We start from the raw sequence: 7,092 nt of genomic DNA, 5'->3' as shown, positions 1-7,092 counted from the left end.
CAGCGAGAATTGGGCACACAAGTTCAGTTGAGTACAATATTTCACCCTCAGATAGACGGACAGTCCGAGCGCACTATTCAGATATTGGAGGATATGCTACGCGCTTGTGCCATTGATTTTGGAGGTTCTTGGGATAAATTTCTGCCACTTGCGGAGTTTGCTTACAATAACAGCTACTAGTCGAGTATACAGATGGCTCCATATGAGGCATTATATGGGAGACGGTGTCGATTTCCGGTTGGTTAGTTTGAGCCGGGTGAGGCTAGGCTATTGGGTACTGACTTGGTTCAGAATGCTTTGGAGAAGGTTAAAGTGATTCAGGAGCGGCTTCGCACGGCGCAGTCTAGACAGAAGAGTTATGCTGACAGGAAGGTCCGTGATATTGCTTACATGGTTGGGGAGAAAATTCTGCTCAAAATTTCACCAATGAAGGGTGTGTTGAGGTTCGGTAAGAAGGGCAAGTTGATCCCTCGGTATATTGGGCCTTTTGAGATACTTAAGAAAATTGGAGAAGTGGCTTATGAACTTGCTTTGCCACCCAGTCTATCAGGTGTTCATCCAGTGTTCCATGTATCCATGCTCCAAAAGTTTGTAGGGGATCTATCTCATATTTTGGATTTCAGTACAGTGCAGCTGGATGGTAATTTGACTTATGATGTGGAGTCGGTGGCCATTTTAGACCGGCAGGTTTGAAAGTTGAGATCAAAGAACATAGCTTCGGTGAAGGTGCAGTGGAGAGGCCAGCCAGTCGGAGAAGCTACTTGGGAGATTGAGCAGGAGATGTGGAGCAAATATCCACATCTATTTGAGATTCCAGGTATGATTCTAAGATCGTTCGAGGACGGGCGTTTATTTAAGAGGGGGAGAATGTAATGACCCGACCGGTCGTTTTGACTATTGCAATCTCGTTCCCCCCTTTACTGCTCAAATTGTGAATTAGAGTTTTTATTTGGCTTGCGGGGGTAATTGGTTTGGGTCCGGTAAGGTTTTGAAATAATTTGGAGCACTTAGTTCCAAGGTTTAGAATTTAAGTGGAAAAGGTTAACCGGATGTTGACTTATGTGTAACGACCCCGGAAAAATTTTGCTAAGGAAATTAAGGTTTGGTGGTGTCGAGGTAGATCAATTAGTACAAAGATTATAGAAATTTCTCGCGGCGCGCTTGCTCGCCACGGCTCAGACTTTTTGGGTTGAACAATGCACCGATGTGTAAAGGAAACTTTTGTCAGAAAAAGAGTCATTGAAAAAAAAATTTATGCGGTCGCAGAACCACTCTGCGGACCGCATAATGGTCGCAAAGTGGATGAGGAGAGGGGCAAGATTTGAGGAAAATCTATGGTGCACTATGCGACCGCAGACCTGTTTTATGGTGCATTATGCGACCGCAGAACAAGTATGCAGGCTGCATAATGACCGTAGACCGGGTTAGTAATGCCCATCTTTGGAGGCCAAATTATGCGGCCGGTATGCGGACCGTATACCTGTTATGCGATCGCATAACTGCGTCAGAGCTTCCATTCTTTCTAAATTTTGACCCGACCCAACTTCGATTTATAGCCCTTGAAGCTCATTTTGAGACAAAATCTGACATTTTAGAGAGATGTGAGAGCATTTTAGAGAGAGAAATCGAAGACTTAGTCATTTATCCATCAATTCTTGTTCAAGGTTTGAAGATTTCACAAGGATCTTGCTAGGGCTTCAGAGAGGTAAGAATTTATTTCCCTAATTCTTCAATTTCGGGTTTGGAGTAAAGATGGGTGAATAATAGTATGATTCTTGGGTGTAAGAGTATTATGTATACATACCCATAAGGTTGTAAAAAGATTGTTAAGTTCAAATGGGTAAATATTGGGTTGAAAATGGTAGAAATCTTCATAGACTTTAATTAAAGATTTGAGGATCGAGTTGATATCAGAATTTGGTGAAATTTGTACGGTTGGACTCGTGGTTAGATGAGCATTCATACTTTATAACTTTTGCCGGGTTCCGAGGCGTGGGCCCCACAGGCAATTTTTTAGTTAATTACAGATTTTATTAAAAAGTTAGTATTTCCTTATGGAATTGATTACAATAATTGGTATTGACTAAATCGAATTAATTGTGGCTTGATACGAGGCTCTCAGAGTCAAATTCTCGTGGCAAGGGCATAGCAGAATAAAGAATTACATGGTTTGAGGTAAGTAACGATTGTAAATCTAGTCCTGAGGGTATGAAACCCCAGATTTCGTATCATTCTACTATTTTGAGGTGGCGCACATGCTAGGTGACGGGCGTGTGGGCGTGCACTGTTGGAGATTGTGACTTGGTCCGTCACGTAGCAACTGTAAAGTTGCATATTTTGTTGAAACTATATGATCTTTATATGTTTTAGAAAGAGTTTCTGTAAATTGGGCTGAATGCCATATTTTGGGATTTGTGCCAGTGTTGTGTGGACCCTTAGGGGCCTTTTCTTACTATCCTCTCACTGTTTTCGATTGAAAATCTATACTCAGTCATGGTTATACCTGTTTACTGTATAACTCAGTTTTTATTACTCGGTTTTGATGCATATAAATGTTGTTTCGGGTTGAATACCCTGTTTTCACTGAAATGCCCGAGTGGCTTGAGAGGTTTATGACTGAGTGAGGTCGAGGGCCTGATTTGTGAGGATATTTATGGGATCGGGCTGCACGCCTCAGCATGTTTGATATAAGCCAAGGGCCTGAGTGATTTATACCATGATTTGGCTTGATATAGCTCTTGGGCTGAAGGAGCCCCTCCGGAGTTTGTACATACCCCTAGTAAGCGTAGGTACCTACTGAGTGCGAGTGCCGAGTGCTGAGTGACTGGGAGGCAAGAGTGATTGCGAGGTATGCCCGAGTGGCATGAGTGATGGTGAGGTATGCCCGAGAGGCATGAGTGACTGTGAGGTTTTCCCGAAGGGCTGTATATGAGTGATATTTTTCCCGAGGGGCTGTTTATGATTTCATCATTTTTGTTCACCTATGCATTTAGTCTCTATTTGAAAACTGTTGAAAAATATCTTTAAATGATTTGACTGGAACTGGGTTTAAACGAGATGTTTTGATTCAAATCCTGATTTTTAAAGCATGTGATATTTTACGGAGATTTCATGATATGAACTTTATATGCTTTATTGCTCGTCACTACTACTCAGTCTTTATTTATTGTTGTTACTTACTGAGTTGGCGTACTCACGTTACTCCCTGCACCTTGTGTGCAGATCCAGGTATAGCTGGACACAGTAGCAGTTGTTGATTATTCTGGTTGCAGATTTTCTCGAGGATAGCAAGGTAGCTGCTTGGTGATCGCAGCCCCTGCTCTTCTCCCTCTTATCTTCCTTCAGTTGTATTTAGCTATTTTTCAAACTGAGTTACTCTTGATATTGTTAGACGGATTGTAGTAGATGCTCATGACTAATGACACCCAGATGTCGAGCTTTTTCTTCCGCACTTTTATTTTGATTGAAACTCCTTTACGTAGGTTTTTATGTTAAATAACATTGAAATTATCTTTGAAATGAAAATATCGGTTTGTTTTGGAAATGAGTCGGCTTGCCTAGTTCCACGATAGGCACCATCACGACAGGGGTTAGTTTGGGTCGTGACATAATTGCAGTTTATTCCACTAAAAAACTGCAATTGAACTCCTCAATATGAATTTCAAAAATTCACTAGCACTTATTTTAACTCCCCATGTTAAGATCCCAAATACCAGTTAATTAAATTAAATCACTAAAAATTTAATTTAATAAACTAATTAAATCTTTTATAATTCCGCTTAAACTATTTTATATGACGGATACAAAATCCACCAGCCGGGTTTTCACATGAAAACTTATAAGCCTACATGAAAGGGGTATCATCAAACTCAAAATCGAGTCATGGATTCTATCAATTAATTATTATTTCACAAATGTTATTCGTTATTGTTCAATCTATTAGGCATACACTAACTCTGAATAGAGTTGTACCTTTTGATAAATCAAAACAATAAATAAATCACATTGATCATAACAATTATATCAAGATTAGGAGTATAAGCTCATTTTAATGAATTAGAGAAAATATTTTATATATATTCAGTACAAAAACATCTTTTCTCTACTTGGTCCGTTCAATATATACTAAGTATACTAGCACAAGAAGTTGGAGTAAAACCACTCCCATAATCAAGACACATTATACTATAATCTTGTGCTACAATCATCAAGATATTTTGTCCAATAATATCTTTGATTGTGAACATAGTTTATTAATTATGTGAACCGACAATTTAATCTTTTGTGCATGAGCTAAGACTCCATACATTAAATTGTCTACTACATAACTAAAAGGACACACATGTAACAAATGATCTATTTAAAAAGGTACTTAATTGAATTGAATAAATTAAATAAACAATTGTTCCATAAACAATTAAACAAAATATTATGTCTAAAGCGGATGGTTAACAGTATATCCCAACAAATATTCCACCTAGTACTTCCTTATCAACGATATTTCTGTTGTATGTTCCTTTCATCCGTTTTTGTTGCTCAGTCATAAACGTGACTCTTGTTATCGACATTGATATCCCTCTTAAAAATGCAACATAAAATTGACCATATGAGAAAACATGTTACACTAGATACTATCCAACATCTAGAAAAGTGAAAACTCATGAACAACAAATCACCTAGTGCATCTCCAAATACAAACTATTTTTTGCTTGCCCCCACCCTCTTATCCATTAAATCAATGAATCAAAACACCTAATGTTTCAGTTGCTAATATTAAATAGATGTGGCTGATCAATTACGAGGAAAAATTCAAATTAATGCATTTGCTAGCATTTTGGTGTATGTTGGACAATGTATATGAAATAGACACACCATTAGTTTTTCTATGTTCCATTATTGTTGTTTACTGTATAATATAACTTCTACTTATCAAAAATAAAACTAAACAAAATAACGCTCGTGAAAATATATAAGAATTCAAGAGATTAAAACATTGGTAATTTTGCACACATCTAAATGGGAAATTTTTCTATTCAACCAACAAAAGGTACTAAAAGGTTCACAAACCCATTATAGCAAATGATCACTCCTACTATAAAATAGATTACCGGCTGAGTTGATCACAATTCACAACTAATCGGAAATTTTTGTCGGAAAAACTAACAAAAGGTACTAAGCGTGTGACGACCAGAGGAAACTAAATAACGAAAAAGGGATTATTTAAAAAGCAAAGTAGTTAGCAAACCGAAAACTGCTGGTTTTGACTTTTGAACTCCAAAGCAACTAAATGTTCATAGAGTAAAGTTGATTAAAAAGAAATCTAAGATGCACATGTTGATGTTACTGTATTATGTAAAATGTATTAACCAAAAAAGTTGAACTACGTAAAATTCATATACTGGTATTATAAATTATAAAATAGAACATAAGAGTAAATCACCAACACTACTATCCTAGGACAGACTCCCTAAAACATACCTTTTCATAATATGAACAACATCATAAATGTTATGCTACATGTCCCATCTATGCAAAAGCTTCGAAAATAGGCTTTCATTAAACATTTATAGGCATTAAGACATCTCATCACATGTAGAATCAACTAAAGGAAACTTCAGCAATCACAATTTTAAAAAAAAAAAAAAGACCTCCAGAATTGAATAATTGATCAATCGAGTTGAAAACAAAACATATTAAATCAAATTAATCAACTTTTCTGACAATCGATGACCTAATTGGTAATTTTAAAAAAAAAATATTTGAATCTTAATTAAGAAACTTGAAGCTTGATGTTCTATTATGTTTTTCATGAGTTGATATAAAATTTGTAACTATTAAAATCAAGATTTGGTTTCTTTTAATTTCTACAACTATCTCCACCCCCACATCCCCCAACTTACCAAATCTTTTTGGTCGAAGAGACATGGAATTATAATAACACTTCTAGCATGGATTAAGGTGTAAAAGAAGTGATTTCCATCGCAAGATACATGAAAACAAGAAGAGAGAGCAGGCAAAAAGCATACCTGTTAGTACTTTTTTTCTAGCTAGCAGTAGTAGTAGATCAATAGGCGTAATGTTTATTCACGAATTGTAATCACATCCAAGAGGCAAGGGATTAGTTGTGGATGGATGATAATAATCTATGTCTCAATCACTTGTACCCCTTTCGATGTAGTTTAAAGAGATACTTTCTTCAAATCAAAAGTTGCCATGCCACCATTTCGTTAAGTGATTTTTCCTTGTAGGCGTGAGTGTGTACAACTATTTGTAGGGGTTTTTCAACCAAAAAAAATATTATTTAGGTAAATGATAAAGGGGGTAATGTAGTAATTATATATATATCCCTATAAAATGTAAAAATAAAAAATACAAAAACAACAAAGTTATATAATTTTTATTTCTTCATTTTATATTTTTGGTTGTAACTAAGCGAAATTCAAACATTCCTATAAGCTCACTCACGACAATTGTTTAAGCAGATGATACACGAAATGCATATCAATGAATCCAAGCGATATTGATTTTTTCAGATATATATATATATAAAATATTGAAAGCGAAATTCAATAATTTTGGTTCAAAATTAATATTTATTTTTAAAAAGTTATTAAATATAAAACTCAATAACTTAAAAAAAGGCAAAATTCAAAACCCCTAAGATGACTGGGCTTCCAAAGTTGGCTTTTTTAATTTGGAGGGATAAGCAATGGAGGGTGTGAGGTTAGAAGGCCGTTATGGAATTGGGGAAAGTGTTGGAGGTAAGCTCTGCGATCGAGAATCGAGATACGTCATGCAATATGTTTCTTTTTTACTTTGCGTGGATACATGTGAAACACTCGCTGTTCATGCTTACTTGTCCCAATCGGAATTTCCAATGATTACTGTTCAACCCTATATATATATTATATACATATGTTGTTTAGAAATCATGCTTTTATTATTATATATAATTTTGCTTCGGATTTATGTTATATACATATTGATAGCGTAAATATATTTTTATTTTATGTAGATTAACTTCTAATATCATGTTGGTTAATTATTATTTTTACTATATTATGAATTCATAATTATTATAGAGATTTATTT

At 35.6% G+C, this 7,092-nt stretch overlaps 1 long non-coding RNA gene across 1 annotated transcript; it reads right to left on the bottom strand.

The window, feature by feature from the left end:
- Window positions 1-4,357: 4,357 nt before the first annotated feature.
- Window positions 4,358-6,249, bottom strand: LOC107818839 (uncharacterized). Its single transcript, XR_001655523.2, has 2 exons — window positions 6,027-6,249; window positions 4,358-4,578 (listed from the first exon to the last, which is right to left on the bottom strand). It is a non-coding gene; the product is annotated as an uncharacterized LOC107818839 (long non-coding RNA).
- Between the last annotated feature and the right edge of the window lie 843 nt (window positions 6,250-7,092).

The sequence above is a fragment of the Nicotiana tabacum genome, chromosome 12 (assembly GCF_000715075.1).
Source record: "Nicotiana tabacum cultivar K326 chromosome 12, ASM71507v2, whole genome shotgun sequence".
NCBI classification, from domain to species: Eukaryota; Viridiplantae; Streptophyta; class Magnoliopsida; order Solanales; family Solanaceae; genus Nicotiana; species Nicotiana tabacum.
The sequence above is the reverse complement of the archived record's forward strand: the minus strand, read 5'-3'. Positions and strand labels throughout refer to the sequence as shown.